A 17,022-nucleotide genomic window follows, 5' to 3' on the forward strand; every position below is an offset into this window, starting at 1 on the left:
GGGTTTGAGCCCCACATGGGGCTCTGTGCTGACAGTGCAAGCCTGCTTGGGATTCTCTTTCTCTCTCTCTCTCTCTCTCTCTCTCTCTCTCTCTCTCTCCCTCCCCCACTCCTACGTGCCCTCTCTTTCTCTTTCTCAAAATAAATAAAAATAAGCTAAAAAATTAAAAAAATAAAATCAATTTTTACTGCCTTTACTACTGTCCAGCTCTATTGTTTTATTAAGACTAACTTGTGTTCTCATAGAAATAAAAGAAATATTTATGTCAAGAAAGATTTTGTACCACTGGAAATAATATTTATAGTTCCAAAAGTCTGCCTTCTTTCCCCTACCATAAGAGCTATAAATTATTAAGTGTCTTAATATTATTATCCCTAATAATTTCTATTATAATCCCAACATTATAGCCATAAATATTAATCTCTACCAAAGACTTCACATAGTTTGGTACAGATTTTTTTCATCTTTGTGCTATTCTTATGAAGTTAGAAGTGATAAAAAATTTATTTTCTTTTAGAAATGGAGAAATTTTGTAGGCCCTACCAGGAGTTAATGAGGTAGGGATGAAATGAAACTTATTGATTCTCAGCTCGTGGGTTAGTCTCATTTTTTATGGGTTCCTCATTAGAAATGACTAGGAAAAATGAGAACAATGGTGATAAGATTATTGTCACTGGGAATTTTCAAGTTGTCCATGGAGGTGCTTTCTTTTTAGGAAAGAATATTCGATGAATCACAGTTCCTTGCATAAACCCCTTTGAAGAAAAAAAAAATGTTCAAAGGGGATGTCCAGAGGATAACTCTCTGAGACTACAGTGTATTGATTCTTAGTCAACAGGGGAATTTCTCAAACATTCTTAAAGCTCCACCCAGGACAGCATCTGTCAGCAGTATCTGTCTTTCAGGTCAGACACATTTACAACTGGAGCCTGAGATGTTAAGCATCTCTAACTCCCTCTTAAACTAACTGTTTTCATCCCCTTAAAAGAAGAGAAGCCAAATAATGGAACTCTGCATGTCTGACTGATTACTCATTTCCTGCAAATGCAAAAGCTAACAGTTCACATGAAATGAGAATAGCAACAAGTTGTGTATTATAAATTTGTTGCAAAGAATTAGAGCTCCTCCAAAATATTTCTGTTTAATTAAAGGCCAGACAAAGAGAAGTTCTTTAAGTCTGTCTCTACTCCAGGAAATTTCCCATGCAAACCACCAATGGGAATTTCTTTCTGCCACCAACTGGCAAAAAAGACCCTATTCATGTTGCTTATTTTGTAGTTCACAGTTCCTACACTAAATCATAGTTGTACAGGTGAAATTTCAAGGAACGCTGTTCATTAGCATTTAGCCTGAAACTGTAAGTACGCTAGAAATTTCTAACATTCATGGGATTGTTTCATAATGGTGAGTTGTACTTGAGGTATTACCCTAATCCATCGGACTTTAGGTAAAATCTCAGAAGAAAATATTCTAAAGAGAATTTTTAGAATTCATTTGGAATTCTGAAAAACATTTCCTTTGTTAAAAGATATAGAGAAAACGTGCTTTCATAACCATCCATGGCAAGTTGTTATGACATTTCATAACCTTTATAATTTAAAATAAACCATTATGAAGTTTTTATAGATAAAGTAAATTGTATTTTTATGATTTAATTGACTAGCAAGCAGATTTAACAAGAGTAGAAGAAAAAGGAAAAAAAGGGTAAGGCCTTCTCTTCTCAAAGATAAAGAAAACATTAGGTAAAGTGGTTAAAGAAGATTTTATTCATTAACTACTGATGGTAGGGGAAAGGGCTGAACCCCATTTACATTTGCATGGAAGCACTGTGGCTTTTGAAAGGGAGAGTGAGAGAGGGAGGAGGAGCAGTGAGGGGCTTGAGTAGAGTCCAGGGAGTGAAAACCTACGAAGGGTTGTTCAGGGTAAAGGATCAGCCAGCTGTGTCTGTTAGCAACAGTTATGCAAGTTAGGATTGTGTCCTCCCACAGAGACTGAGAGACAGAGGCCCTTTCCTTCCTGATGATCACTTTTCAAGGAACGGTTTTCAGGTCCTTGAGGAGATACAAATATATCTCAAAGGGACAGAGGAAGGATTCATAGTTGTAAGCCCTTTTTTATTCAATGCTCTAAGAAAGGGAGTCAGAGGCCTATCATCAGGAGCTGCCTACAACAAGCAGTAAATTCTTTTGACAGTTCTGACTGAGCTTTTTCAGAAAAAAGGCCTCTCTCTCTCTCTCTCTCCCTCCCCCCTCCCTGTCTTTCTCTCTCTCTCTCCTCTCTCTTATTCCTTCTTATTGTTATCTGACAGGATGAACTATAGAAAACAGAAACTATCGCTGTAGGTATTTTAAGCAAGATGAGTTTTAATACAGGAAATTATGTGCTTACACAAATATTGGAAATTATAAGAGAAAAGATTCTAGGCTGGGCCTTCAGGACTGATCCCAGATTGACCCCACTGGGAAGCTGCTATCTCTGAGGTCTTTACCAGAACGGTAAGTTTAAGAATAATTCCCTGAGCTGTAATGCAGGTGTTGGAACGCTAAAATGAAGAAGCTGTCACTGCAACCCCTGTGTGTGCCTTGCAATATTAAGGACACTAGAAAGCGGATTCCCATAGCTAGAAGTTAGGCATTGACTCTTGACATTCAAGGAGCTATAGGAAAGATGCTAGAAGTTGGCTGCAGGAATACCTCATGTTTCCACAACCTTGCTGGCAAGCAGAAATAAAAAGATAGCTTTGACTCTGCTGTACTTCCGAATCTTTCATCAACAGAAACTAATTTGTATCCAGAACACTAGCTACAAAAGTGCCTTTGTTTCTTTTCATTTTGCCCCTCTTTTTCTCTCCACCCCCATCTTTCAAATGTATGAGTATGTACTTATCCCACCAAAAGTGCTAAACTTTGCTGAGCTATGAAAATTACACACAACAGGTGAATCTCATGCTTTTATGTAGTTTGCAGTCTGGCAGGGAGATAGATGAGGAGTTGCTGTCCCACAGGTGAGTGCTGGAATAGAATTGTGGGTGCAGGGCTCCGGAAATATAGGAGAGGTTGTCTCTTGATGGTATCAGAGATGTTGTTACAAAAATGATCCTAATGTTGTCTATGAAAAAATGACTACAAAGTTGTCCATTGTCGGGGGGTCTCTTTAGAGAAATCATAGTTAAGGAAGTCTGGTGAGCTAATGGAATAGCAAACCGTTTAATATAGTTCTGATATAAGGATAGCGGCTCTAACTCTAGAAGAGAATAGTTGAAGACAAGACCTTACCTCTCAGCATGAGGCTATAATTTCTCAAAGCACAATAATATCTAAACAGGATGCCACTGACCTTTTTCCAACCTTGCTTCACAGTTGGTGTAGGCATTAGGTCTGGGCCTGTGATACCCAAAACGTGATTCCCTGATGAACAAATATTTTCCCTCTAACCTCCTAACTCTGTGTTTATTTCTTAAGCTTGAAAGAACACAGAATGCCTCATTATTATGGGCATACACATGTCATTTTCTGATTCATTTAACAAATAATAATTGCCAATTTTGTGCTGTGTGGCATACACAGTACAGAAGAAAAGCAGATGCTTATGTCTGTGATGAAGAATCTTTAGTCAAGATACAGATGTGTAGACATTAGCTATATAAGTGGACTACTGCTCTGAAGGAATAATGTGTACAGAATGCTCCAGGAACCCAGATGAGGGCTCTCCATAGTCACATGGAAACATCAGCAGAGGCTTCCTGACAGAAACAGTATTTGAACTGAGAAGTGAAGACTGAGTAGGAATTTTCTAGATGGTTTAATATAAGGAGATGGAAGGATGTTCTAAGGAGATGCTTTTCATATATCAACTGTCCTCAGTGAGAAAAAGCCGGCTACTGGGAGAAGGCCAGTGTGGGATTGGAATGGCACGTGATGATATGCAGATACATAAGACAGGTCAAACACTGCATTCAAAGGTATAGCAGAAATTGTGTAGTAGAAACTGCATGAGCTCCTGGAGAGGAGAGGTTTCCTGAGGCCCAGGGAAGGCAACAAGGACTTGTTGGGAAGTCCAACAAGGGGTGGAATTTGATTAAAACTTGGATTTGGAAGGACTTCGTTCCAGATTTGGCAAGTGATGTGAACTACTCTCTGGAGATAATATTAGTGTGGTCCAACTACTGGAGAGCATGAAATAGAGCTCGTCTTTAGCAGAGGCACATCTTTGAGACTGGCAGAAATTACTGTTGGCCATGTTACTGGCCCATATAATGGAAAGCTAAAAATGCCAAAGCACATTTAAGGGAGTAGCTAGAGAAGTAAGCCACTTTCAGTTCTAAATGGCTACATGGCTTTAAGACGTGTTGAAATTTCTAGTGGATTTTATTGTGGGTGCTATTGTTATTTAGCCTTAAGAAGGTAAAATTAAATTTGGGGAACTGGGATTTCAGCTCTGCGTTTGCTAGTTTCATGACCTTGAGAAAGTAATGGACTTTTTCTGAGTCTATTTCCTTATCTGCAGAGCTAGGATAAGGTTCGCCTTACCCACCACTAAGGTTGTTTGAGGATCAAATGTGATGACTATATAAAATATTGTGGGGGCGCCTGGGTGGCTCAGTGGGGTAAATGTCCTACTTAGGCTCAAGTCAGGATCTCAGAGTTCATAGGTTCAAGCCCCACGTAGGAATCTGTGCTGAATGCTTGCTCAGAGCCTGGAGCCTGCTTTACATTCTGTGTCTCCTTCTCTCTCTGCCCCTCCCCTGCTAGCACTCTGTCTCTCAAAAATAAATAAATGTTAAAAAAAATTTAAATATTGTGTATTCTATAAAGTGTTACAGGACGCATTTTAAAAGAGGTAAAGTAGCATACCGCATAGTAATCCTGTGTGAGAAGACATGATCTGGACGTAAGTAATGCTATGCAAATAGACAATAACAACAAACATATATGAAGGTACTTTGAAGGAAATGCAGATAGAAAATAGTGACTTACAGGGTTTATGGACAAGAAGATGAGTTGGAGGTGGTGAGCTGCTAATAATGAAAAGAGAGGTAGTTAACATATCTTTACAATCTTTGTGCTTGATGCAGGATCTCAGGCTCATCCTAGACCTAGGGAATTAGAATATGAGCCTTAACAAGATGTCCAAGTAATTTGTGTAAACATTGACGTCTAAGACCCACTGTGCTAGAAGATACCAAAACTGAATGTTGTGTCATAATAACAGTCGCTAATAGACTAATGCTGATGGAAGGCCAGAGACTGAATGGTCCCTGTGCCTCAGAGTGACAACTGAAACTGATGTGAGACTTTTCCCTAATCAATAAAACAGGGGGATTATTTCAAACAATGCTCTGCTTTCTGAGGAAGCCAGGCAGATAAAATGCTGTTAACTTCAACCAGAGAAATGTTGATGATACTTTGAGGACAAGTGGCGCAGAGAATTTACACTTAAAAAGAAAAAGAGAGAAAAAGAATCTGTTGAACATGATGTGACAAAGCCACCAATGTGAAAAGTGATGACCACAGCTCCAGCAAACAGCTCAACTGCAATCTCATGAGAGACCCTGAGTCAGAACCACTGGGCTAAGCTACTTCTGGGGAAACTCTGAGAAAATAAATACTTGTTGTTTTAAACTGCTAAAAACAAAACAAAACAAAACAAAATAAAAATAAAGTAAAATAAAAATAAAAATAAAAATAAAAAATAAAATAAAATAAAATAAAATAAAATAATATAAAATAAAATAAAACCTCTGTGCTGGACACTGCAGAAAACCGATTTTAATGCAAACGAATAGTACAGTAAACCAAGTTTTTGTTGTCGGGTTCAGAATCAAGCCAGAATGAGAAACTTATTTTTTAATTTCAAGCATATGCAAAGAGAACAAGATTTTAGAAAGATATGTGCATCTCTGTAATCTCTAGCAATATTTTAATACAAAACATTTTAGATAACAAAAAGATGACAATCTATTTTTTCTACTGTGGAGAAAAAAAGATCAATTACGAAGCAATCAAATTTTATCAGCTCTTTTCGGGATTGAAAGAGGATTTCCGTTTTTTTTTTTTTAAGTTTATTTATTTATTTTGAAAGAGACAGACATGGTGCAAGTGGGAAAGGGGTAGGCGGAGGGGGACAGAGAGAATCCCAAGCAGGCTCCACACTGTCAGCACAAAGCCCACTGCGGGGCCCAAACCCATGAAACTGTGACATCCTGACCTGAGCCAAAACCAACAGTCAGATGCTTAACTGACTGAGCCACCCAGGTGCCCCCAAGAAGAAGATTTCTTGATGCCTTGCAAATAAAGTCCAAGAAATACAAGTGCAAAGGGGACACTTCTAGAAATTGTAGTGAGTCCTGGGTACACAATCCTAGGGTACGTTTCTGCTCCAGGTTCCTGCAATCACTACCATAAAGGGAGAATTTCAGATGTAATGCTCTGTAATGCTCTCTTCTCAGGAATGCCACCAATCCTGATACACGGTGGCAGGAATGCAGACCTCTGGAGGTAATATTTTATGTGTTGCTATGGAACTGTCTAAATATTATGAACAGAGCAGTAGTATTTGACATACAATGGTACAACGTCGTGAAATTATGGCAACTAGAAATCATTTTCATATCTCTGAAAGGTAAGCTTCCAGTTTAAAAATGGCACCAGTGCCTTTAATAAATGAATTATCCTTTAAGCACTAAATTAGATCTTAGGTGGGAGATATAAAGTCTCAGACTTCAAAGGAGCTTGAGTGCAGGGAGAGTTGTGTGGACCCTAAACAAGGAAAGGCACAAGCACGCCAGGGAAGGCCTAGTGAAGGTGGGTTCAATAAAGAGCTTGGTAGTGAGGGGTAGCGCAATATGCGACCCCAAAACATGCCACTTTGGCATGTGGGTTATTTTGGGCTGAAGGCAATCGAGACCCAGCCAACTTAAGTAAAAAAATCCTTTTTCGTCTATAACTACTTAAAATAATTTAGATAGGGGCTTGGGCCAGAAAAAAAAAGATATTATCAGAGATGAACTTTTTATCTGAATGACCTACCTATATGGCAGGGCAAACATCTAGTTACCTAACATCTACTCTTGTTATTGTCTGGGGAGTTAACCTCTCCCCCTTTTGGAGCCTCAGATCTCCATCCCGTTCTTTAGCTCAGGATGGCATATAAGCCTCAATTTCCCAAATTGTCCCTGGGTCTTATCTTCTTATAGAACCACCCCCCCATACATACGTAATAAAATTTGTTTTACTCTTGTTAATGCATCTTATATCAATTTATCAGCCAAAGAACCAAGAAAGGGTAGAGAAAAAAGCTTTCTTTTCCAACAGTTAGTGTAGTTGGCAGGATACTTTGCTGGCTGGACACCACATGCTCCAGGGTTCTGCTGCAGGGAGATCCTGGCCCCTCTGACAAGCGCAGACAGAAGGTAAGAATTTTTACCACGTCAGTCTCCTGGACCTCTGCCTACAAGGGTCTGCTGGAAGAGAGAGTGGCGAGAGTCCTTTTTATTCCCTTTTCTAATTTTAAAATTGGCAGAAATGTTTGTGGAGGTTGTTTCTTGGATATAGTGACTCTGGTAAAGATGTATTATTATGAGCTATTGATTTTTATTGATACTTTTCCTTCCAGGCATGGTCGCTGTTTTTCTTTGTCTCTGCCTGTTGGGTTTGTCTTAGGAGGGAAACCATAGGACAGAGGCAAGCATGGGTCCTAGAAGCCTGGGGTTTAGTCAGTCTCACAGACTTGGTGAGGTTGTGATTCTCACCAGACCAGCATCTACTTAAACAAACTTTGTTGTGGGTTAATGTGCACATGAAGTAAGGGCTGTTGCTAAAGAACAACTTGGAAGCCAAAGCCACAAAGTTGGTGGGCATGGGTTCAGTACATAGAGCACTCACCACCTAACTCAAAAGACTCCCAGGCTGGGATAAGTTGGTCACAGAGTTGGTTGGACTGACAGTTGGTCACTTGCCAACCTCAAAAAAATTTTGTGCAATGAGGTACACTATGAAACGCTACACAATTCTCAACTCAGCAGCACATCCCTCTTAGGTATTAGTTTGGCACTAAGAGAACCAAGCCTTAACTAAAGATATTAAAGTGCATATAAGAAAAACTGGACGAGGTTTTCTTTTTGTCTTGTTCTGTGTCTTTAGAGCTTGGTCTGGTGACCAGTGAGAACATTCTTTTTGGTCTCCCAGCTGAAAGGTGCACATACCAGTGTGTATCTTGGTGGCCAGTCGAATAGACTGGGGTTCCAAGAGAGAGAATTACAAGGAACACTCTTTGTCTGACTGTGCCTGCTCTCGGAGACATGTCATCAAGGGCCCCAGTCTATTAGGGGCTTTTGTTGTCTCAACCTTCTTGCTTTGGTAGTGCTGGAAAAATCCAATTCCCAGGGTATCTGCCTGGTGTCACAGATTAGTGGGTCTGTGACTGGAGGTGTCATGTTTGTGTGGGAAACCAGAGAATAATACCATTTTCATTACACCTTTCTTACCACCTGTAACAATAAAGAGCTTTTACTTTCTTAGACTATCTTTGGGAGTGAACTTTCTGGATCTTATGAAGGCTGCATCCTTTGCATGCTTCTTTGATGATGCCTTTCACACCTTTGGTTAAACCATGAAAAGGCTTATTGGTTTGAGACACTATTAAGGTTAATAAGATCCTGCTCATCAAGTGGCCAGAAGATGGATCCTTTGAATTGGCTATATTTGAAAGAAAAAAATAATTTTCAGCACCTATGAAAAGATCAAATTGAAAAGTGGATACAAAGAAATATAATAGCTAGCTTTAGGGACACCCTTTACAAAATGAAAGTCCAGAAATTAAACTTAGACCAAAAATTAAAGTCCACATCCAATGTAAATCATTCTTCTCACCCCTTAAAATTTTGAGTTAAGCACACCATCTGCTTATTTTATGTCTAAGAACTGTAGTCCTGGAAGCCATATATATTGATAAAAATGACAAAAACTTACTAAGCTTGTTTAATGTTCTGAGAATTTGGCTTGTTAACTCTCAGGTTGAGAACTCCAAAATATGACCAGACAGAAATGTGGGTTGTGTTCCATTTGCAGCTAGATATAGCTGGATAGAAAATTTGAACTGAACTCTTGTGGCTAGGTCCTATCAAACTTCTGCCAGCCCTTGGGGGAATTACAACCTAGAACAATGATGACCATTATGAGAAACTTTCCAATGAGATAAGATCATTTAAGAAGGGCACTTAAGAGGTGCCTGGGTGGCTCAGTCAGTTAAGTGTCCTTGACTCTTGATATCAGATCAGTTTGGAATCTTATGGTCTCAGGGAAGAGTCTGCTTGGGATTCTCTCTCTCTCTCTCTCTCTCTCTCTGCCCCTCCCCCACTGGCCTGTGCATACTCTCTCTCAAAATAAACAAACATTAAAAAAAAAAGCTTCCAAATCAAATGAACGTATTGGAATATCTATTTTAATTGGTATGCAGAATCCTCCAAAAGTCTTCAAAATTCCAAAATAGCTTCACTGAAAGATTTTCTGTAAAACTGCTAATAAAAAATTAGAGATATAAGAGGTACCTAAAACAAAAGACTGTAAGATTGATGTAACTCATACTGCTCCTCTCTATCTTCCTCTGAATGTTCATTTTAATGATCCTTTGTTTAACTTGCTCTTCCACTCTGAAGAGACTATTACACCATTACCTTTTAAAATAAAACCACCAGGGGCACCTGGGTGGCTCTGTCAGTTGAGCCTCCAACTTCAGCTCAGGTCATGATCTCACAGTTCGTGAGTTCAAGCCCTGTATCAGGCTTTGTGCTGACAGCTTAGAACCTGGAGCCTGCTTTGGGTTCTGTGTCTCCCTCTCTCTCTGCCCCTTCCCTGCTCATGCTCCGTCTCTCTCTCTGAAAAATAAACTTTAAAAGAAATAAAAATAAATAAGTAAAACCACCAGAAGCTATAGGCATTTTTCTTCAGGTATCTTTTACTCCTTGGTCAAAGCTGAACTAAGGGCCATAGTTAAAGAATTTCTTAAACCCAGAGAGGATCCTCAAAAGTTTTTGTAAATGAACTACTTCTGAGATCAGTGGATACAGAAAATAAGATGAGAGGCTACTGGTCTGGTTGAACTTGAGATATTCAGAGCCTAATAGGATTTTTTTTTTTTTTTTTTTTTTTTGTCTTTTTCCTTAAGCTAAAATAAAGCTATGTGCCCACAGGGAAAGAATCAAATTGGATATAACACAGTTGGATAGATGGGTCCTTCCCTTGACATGCCAGCTAGAATCAAGTTCTTTGGGGAATTGGAAAAATTGTCTTTGCCTTGCAAATCTCTACAAAACCAGAAATGTGGATCTAGAAGGAATTCAAAGTCAACTTGCCCTTTTTACCAAACCAAAAACCTCTCCTCTTTATCTTTGGCTTGTAAGTATTGTCCTTAAGAAACCAAAGTCCTTCTTGGAGTACTCTGGATACTTCTCCCGTGTGATATAGATTTTCTACCCTTATCTTCTCCAGGACCCAAGAACCATTTCTTCAAATGCAAACTTTTAGGGAGAGGTTTCTTATCAGAAAAAAAAAAAAAAAATGGAGAGATGTATTTGGAAATTGGACAAATGAAAGGTCTTCTCCACAAATTATAGGGTCTCTGTGTGTCTGTATGTTTATGTTTATGTATGTTATATATGTATGTTGTAGATGTGTGATATTTTCCTACCTCTGGATGGGATTGCCAAACTTAATTTTTAAAATAGCTCTATTTAATTGGCTTAAACAAGCAAGCACTTATATAAATTTATTATTTATAAAAATTCTCAAAAAATGAAATAGAAACTAACCTAAATGCTTTTCAGGATCATGTTGCTTAGGAAAATATTGGTGTTGAAGCAAGTTTAAATTTGGTGGTTTCATTAATACAGATATGTCTTTAGAGTTTTTAGCATTAAGTATACTTTTATTCTACCTGTGTTATTAGTCAAATAAGCTCATGTTATCTCTTACAAAATTTATCAGCAAGAAAAAGAATTTAAGATGGTGGCTGACTGCTCTAATGGCTCATGAAAGCTTCAGGAAAAGTCTGAGTATGATTGTTAAGACCAAATGAATGAAATGGATGTAAGTGTGATAAGAGCTTTTAGGTCAATTTTTGAAATAGTTTCCCCAAATCTCTTGGTAACTTGAAACCTTAAAGTATTGCTGAGTTAAATTATATGATAGTCATTAAATATTTAGATCATTTCCAAATAAGATAAAATCTGAAATAATCACAAAACATAGATTTATCCATTTTGGGAGCTTCCTTTTACAGAGGAAATAAAACATTTGAATATTTTAGTAAACATGTTTTTGTGCTACATTAAAAAAAAAACCTTGTACTGTGAAAAGCATATGTCTCTAGAACTTCTGAAATGTATTCATAATTCTGCCAATCTAAAGAATGCTGGCATAATGTGATGAAGTTTTGGGGTGGTGGGGGTCCAAAGCCAACAGCCAAGAAAGAATTCTTAAGACATCTTTAGTGTAAAATTGTGCTTTTTAAAAATGTTTATTTATTTTTGAGAGAGAGGGAAAGACAGAGCATGAGCAGGGAAGGGGCAGTGAAAGAGGGAGACACAGAATCTGAAGCAGGCTCCATGCTCTGAGCTGTCAGCATAGAGCCCTACGTGGGGCTCGAACTAATGAACTATGAGATCATGACCTGAACCGAATGGGTTGCTTAACCTACTGAGCCACCCAGATGCCCCAAAAGGTGATTTTATTAAAGCACAGGGAAAGGACCTGCAGAAAGAGCTGCAGTGGGGTTGTGAGGAGTGACTGATTATATACTATGGAGTTGGAAGAGGCAAAGGCAAAAAGGAGGCTTCCAGAAGGACTCTCACATGCTAAAGAAGACTCTTAAGATACTGGAGGTCTTGCTATTGTCAAACTAAGGTTGTTTTCCCTCTAGTAAGGGATTAACATTAAGATAGTAGGGAGTTCCTGGAGAAAGGTTATACTCTGCCTAACTCAAGGATTGGTCAGTGGGCTGCAGGTTATAAGGAAATTTAATTTTACCTACTGTTTCCTTCTTGCCTTTGTTCCCCACGTCACTATGGAGGGGAGGGTGATGTTGGGGCTCCAGGAAACTGGAGTCTATAGGTTTCTAGAGATGAGGCTATTGATAAGATTGCCTTTTTCTTGTAATTTACTAAAACATTTGTAAACTGATGGAGACTCTTGTCCTGCGTGACAGTGATCTCTATCAGTTAATCATTTGTTTTCTTTCCTTTCCTCTTGAGCAGTCAAGTGTGTCTGTGGAATATCACATATATCCCACCTTGGGTGTGTGGGGGGGGAGGATGTTTGTGGGGTATCAGGTTGCCTTTGCTTCCTCATCATAACAGACGGTTCACAATTGCTTAATTCTTAGTTTTCACTAGAAATTAGGATTTCTGAGTGCTATGAATTCTAATTAGTATGTCTGGTTAAAGTTACTAGAAACAATAAGGTAAAAATCTCCCCATGCAAGGAAAGTAGTACTTTTAGCTAAAGAAGCTATGAGGAATGGAGATATATTTCTGTTGAAGAAAAAGAAAGCTGTAGAAGGTTTGTGGAGAAGAAATCTTTGCAAAGGAATTTTAAAGTGTAGTCAGGCTGACTAAGGTCAGAATAAATTTAAGTTTTTTTAATGTCAAAGTAAGCTGGTGTAAAATTAGAATTGTTTTTCTCTCTTTTAAAGATGATAATATTTTCTTGGGCTTTTGGTCTGCTTTTGATAATAGATTGTGAAAATGTCTTTACCTTTTAAGTAATCTGCCTAGAAAGCAAAAATTCTATCTTTTATCAAAATAATTCTCTGTGCTTTATCAGGTCTTTTATTGGTTTTGCTCATAACTATGTCATTCCTTGCATTTGCCCTTAAAATCTTTTCTCACTTTCATTAAATGGATAACTAAGTATTAGCTCATAATGAACTATGAATCTATTTAGCCAAGTGTCTACCTCTTTTATTATTTTTTGACATGTTTCCTGAAATCAAATTCTAAATAAGCCTTTTTTGACTTCAAACTAAATTTGAGAATTTTCAGATGGTCCCTGAAACATTTTAAAAGATTTGTTCTCTCTCCTTATAAAAAGAGATATGTTACACAACTTGGGCTTATTTGGTATGTTAAGTTACATGGGGAGTGTTGTCAAATAAGTGATGACAAACCTTTTTAGGTTATTATGTGGATAAATGTTTTTAATGTAAATATATGAAATTTGGTCTGAAATTTCTAAAATTCTGATATGTCCTGGTACAGTGTTATCAGTCACAATTCTAGTTATTACCTTAAACTGTTATGTGTTATAAAAATAACCAAATTCTGTTGTCAATTCCATTACAATGAACTCCTCAGATCTTTAGGAGCAGGCATTTAGGGGAGCCTGGGTGACTCAGTTGAACATATGACTCTTAATTTCAGCTCAGGTCATGATCCCAGGATCATGGGATAAACCCCACGTCAGGTTCTGCACTGAGCCTGGAGCCTGCTTAAGATTCTCCCTCTCTCTCTCTCTCTCTCTCTCTCTCTCTCTCTCATTTCTTTTGTCCCTCTCTCCCAATGACACACACATTCTCTCTCTAAAAAAAAAAAAAAAAAAAGAATGGGTTATTTAAAATCTTTGGTTTGGTCATTTACAGTTATTACTCTACATTGGTGTTTTGTAAAAGTCTTCCTGCGAAAGTACTTTGCCTTCAAGAAGATTCAAGGAAACATCTTTTGACAAGTACAGGTTTCTGATAACTTCAAGATTATGAAACTGAAACTGAGCTGGGTAAGAATTTCCAGAACTAGAGGAAAACTGGATTCAAGCAGAACAAGTGTTAATTACATGGGCCTGAATAAACTGACGAGGATGACTATAATTTTTATGACTTTTGTTTGAAACATTGCCAGTTCTTTTTTATTTTTCCAGATTTAAGGAAATTTTTTCTTTTCTCTTAGGCTATCAACAGTTTGGTAAGATATACCTTTGTGAGCAATGGTGAAACAATCACCTTTTTTCTCTACCTGATCCCTCCAGAATTTGGAAAACTTTGTATTCTTATTCTCATGGCAATATAGTTATTTATATAACTTCAGTAAGAATTCTTCTTGTGAAAGCTCACAATTGGAAACACTGGTTATATCACATAGGCATTGACTGGAATGTCATATTTGAGAGACATACTTGTATCCTCAGAGATATGACCAGACAACTTTAAGGAAGTAAGGTTGACTTTATGGAGCCAATAAAGCCTCTGGGAAAAATTGGCTTGGTACCTTGCTTACAGAGTTCTTAGGAGCCTTATCAGTTGAGTAAGGAAAGTCACTTCCTGACAGGCTCAGGAAACTTAAGATATTTGGAAGACTTTAAGAAGAGAGGAATTCACCCAAATTTATAGACATTGAATGCAAGGTCTGATGGTGGGTCCTTGGCATGGCTTCTTAGCTTCACAGTCTTTTACAAGTTCAGTCTAAAGTTTTTTATAAAGAGGCGCCTGGGTGGCTCAGTCGGTTAATCGTCTGACTTTGGCTCAGGTCATGATCTCACAGTTCAAGAGTTCAAGCCCCGAGTTGGCCTCTGTGCTGACAGCTCGGGGCCTGGAGTCTGTTTCGGATTCTGTGTCTCCCTCTCCCTCTGCCCCTCCCCTATTCGCAGTCTGTCTCTCTCTTTCTCTCAAAAATAAATAAACATAAAAAAGAAAAATTTAAAGTTTCTCATAAAAAATTCCATCAAAGCAGATTTAATAAAGCCTATATGGTCAATCACTACTCTTGCTGCACTTATATAAATAATCATGCCAAGATTCTTGAAACTAGACTTAATTTGCAAACACATTAGTCTTAAGTTGGCTATCTTTGATAGAAATGGGATGATTTGAGAGAAAAAATATGTTTCAGTGGAAATTATTATATACACTTTTGGGTCTTACATTCTAGTGCTGTTCATTGTCTTTGAGGTTTTAGACTGGATTTTGAAATCTTCTGTTTCCTCATATCTGGCTACAACTCTCCAAACTAACATTCCCAATTTTCTCCCACCTTTTTGGCTTGGAATCACTAAACAAAAGCTGCCTTCCCCCACCCCATCAAGTCCTTCAAAACTAAGGGTGAGCAACTTGTTACAAACTCATGAGAAATCACCACAATAGCTCATGCATGGATTGTTGCTGTGTGGTCACTCAGAAAGACCACCAGAGACATTCAAACTGTGAACCAGGAAAATCTGTCAGACTGCCAATGCCTGTCTTCATTCCATCTGAGATGCTTCAAGGCAGACATCTAGAAATCTCAACTGATTGCCTTCAGAACTCAGAAACCAGGATTATAGTCTGTTCTAATCATTAACCACTATGTTTCTCTTGTTGCAGAGAAACACCTCTTATTAAATACTGGACTGGGGTGCCTGGGTGGCTCATCTGGGTTAGCCTCTGACTTTTAATTTTGGTTCAGGTCGTGATCTCTCAGTTTGTGAGTTCAAGCCCTGTGTGAGGCTCTGCACTGACAGTGTAGAGTCTGCTTGGGATTCTCTCTGTCTCTCCTTCTCTCTGTCTCTCTCCTGCTCTCATGCTTTTTCCCTCCCTCTCTCTTAAAATAAATAAATAAACTTAAAAAAAAAAAAAAAACAACCTTGCATGATAGGTCTCATTTTGGAAACTTACCTGCATCACCACCTCCTGAAATGAGACACACTGTTTAACTGAACTGACCTATTCTCAGGACCAAGAGACTGGTTCAGTGAGATGAAGCAATCTACCAACTGCATTTATGGACTGTGAAACTTCTTGGGGAAGTTTCAAAGGTGTGACTGAGGAACAGCAAAGTAAGGGACTCCGAAATATGCCACTTTAGCATCATGTGGATTATTTTGAGTTGAAGGCAATCAAGCCCCAGCAGACTCAAAAAAACTTTTGACCTCTTCCTTAACTACGTAAATGAATTTAGATAGGGGGACTTGCCCAGAAAGAAAGCTATTATCAGAGATGGAGTCTTATCTGAATGACCTACCTATCTAGCAGGACAAACATCTAATTACCAAACATCTGCTTTTCTTATTGTCCTGTGAATTACCCTCCCCTTTGAAGTCCCAGACCCCTATCTCATTTCTTAACTCAGGATGGCTTATAAACCTCAATTACCCAAATCGTCTTTGGGTGTCATATTCTTGTGGGGCTTCTGTCTGTATGCAATTAAATTTGTTTTTCTCCTGTTAATTTGTCTTATATCAATATACCAGCCAAAGAAATCCAGAAGGATAGATTAAAAATGTTTTCTCCCCAACATTAGCCTCAGGGACCTCAGTTTAATATCAATGTTACAACTAGAGCTGCTTAAGTCTCACCCCAGAGGTGTGGTTGGAAGTAAACAAGAAGGCTCATCTCCCAGCTCTGGGAAATCAAAGCAAGGCCAAGGCAAAGCAATGACCCCTTCTTCCAGACCCCTCCTTTGAGCAGTGAGACCCCACACTCTCAGCTACTCTGGTTTTGGTGTTTGACTCTCAGATTCCAATAATTGTTTATGCAACTTTGTTCAAATTTAAAATCAGAAGTTACCTATCATAAAATGTATCTAGCCCCTCCCTCCCCTTTAAAGCTAAGGTGAAGTTCATTTAAATAAGAAATACAGCTTTCTGTGCACCTTTTCAAATAACAGTTCTGTGAATGCTATTTTCTTCTGCAGATTATGCTGAAGCCAGTTTCCTCTTTGAATGAACTGTTCTAACCTGTGAATTCAAAATACAACAAGCCTACGTCACAAGCTGCACTGAGTGAACAGGAACTAAGTGCAGCTGGGGCTTTGTGGCTTCTCTTGTTTTCTTTCCTTTTTTTTCCTCCTCTTCAGACTGTTGCTATTGAATACTTTTTATTTTTTTAATTAAAGAGAGAGAAATATGTTTTTATAAATCCTTTGCCTGCACCAAAAAAAATCAAATTAAAAAGTTGAAAACTTTCAAGAGAATGAAGAAGTTTCACTTTGCAGAACACAGAAAACTCCATTTGTCTCACTATCTGGTTGTTTCCCTAACAGTAGAGAGTATCTACTTCTCA

Source organism: Panthera uncia, chromosome F1 (genome assembly GCF_023721935.1).
Source record: "Panthera uncia isolate 11264 chromosome F1, Puncia_PCG_1.0, whole genome shotgun sequence".
NCBI lineage: Eukaryota > Metazoa > Chordata > Mammalia > Carnivora > Felidae > Panthera > Panthera uncia.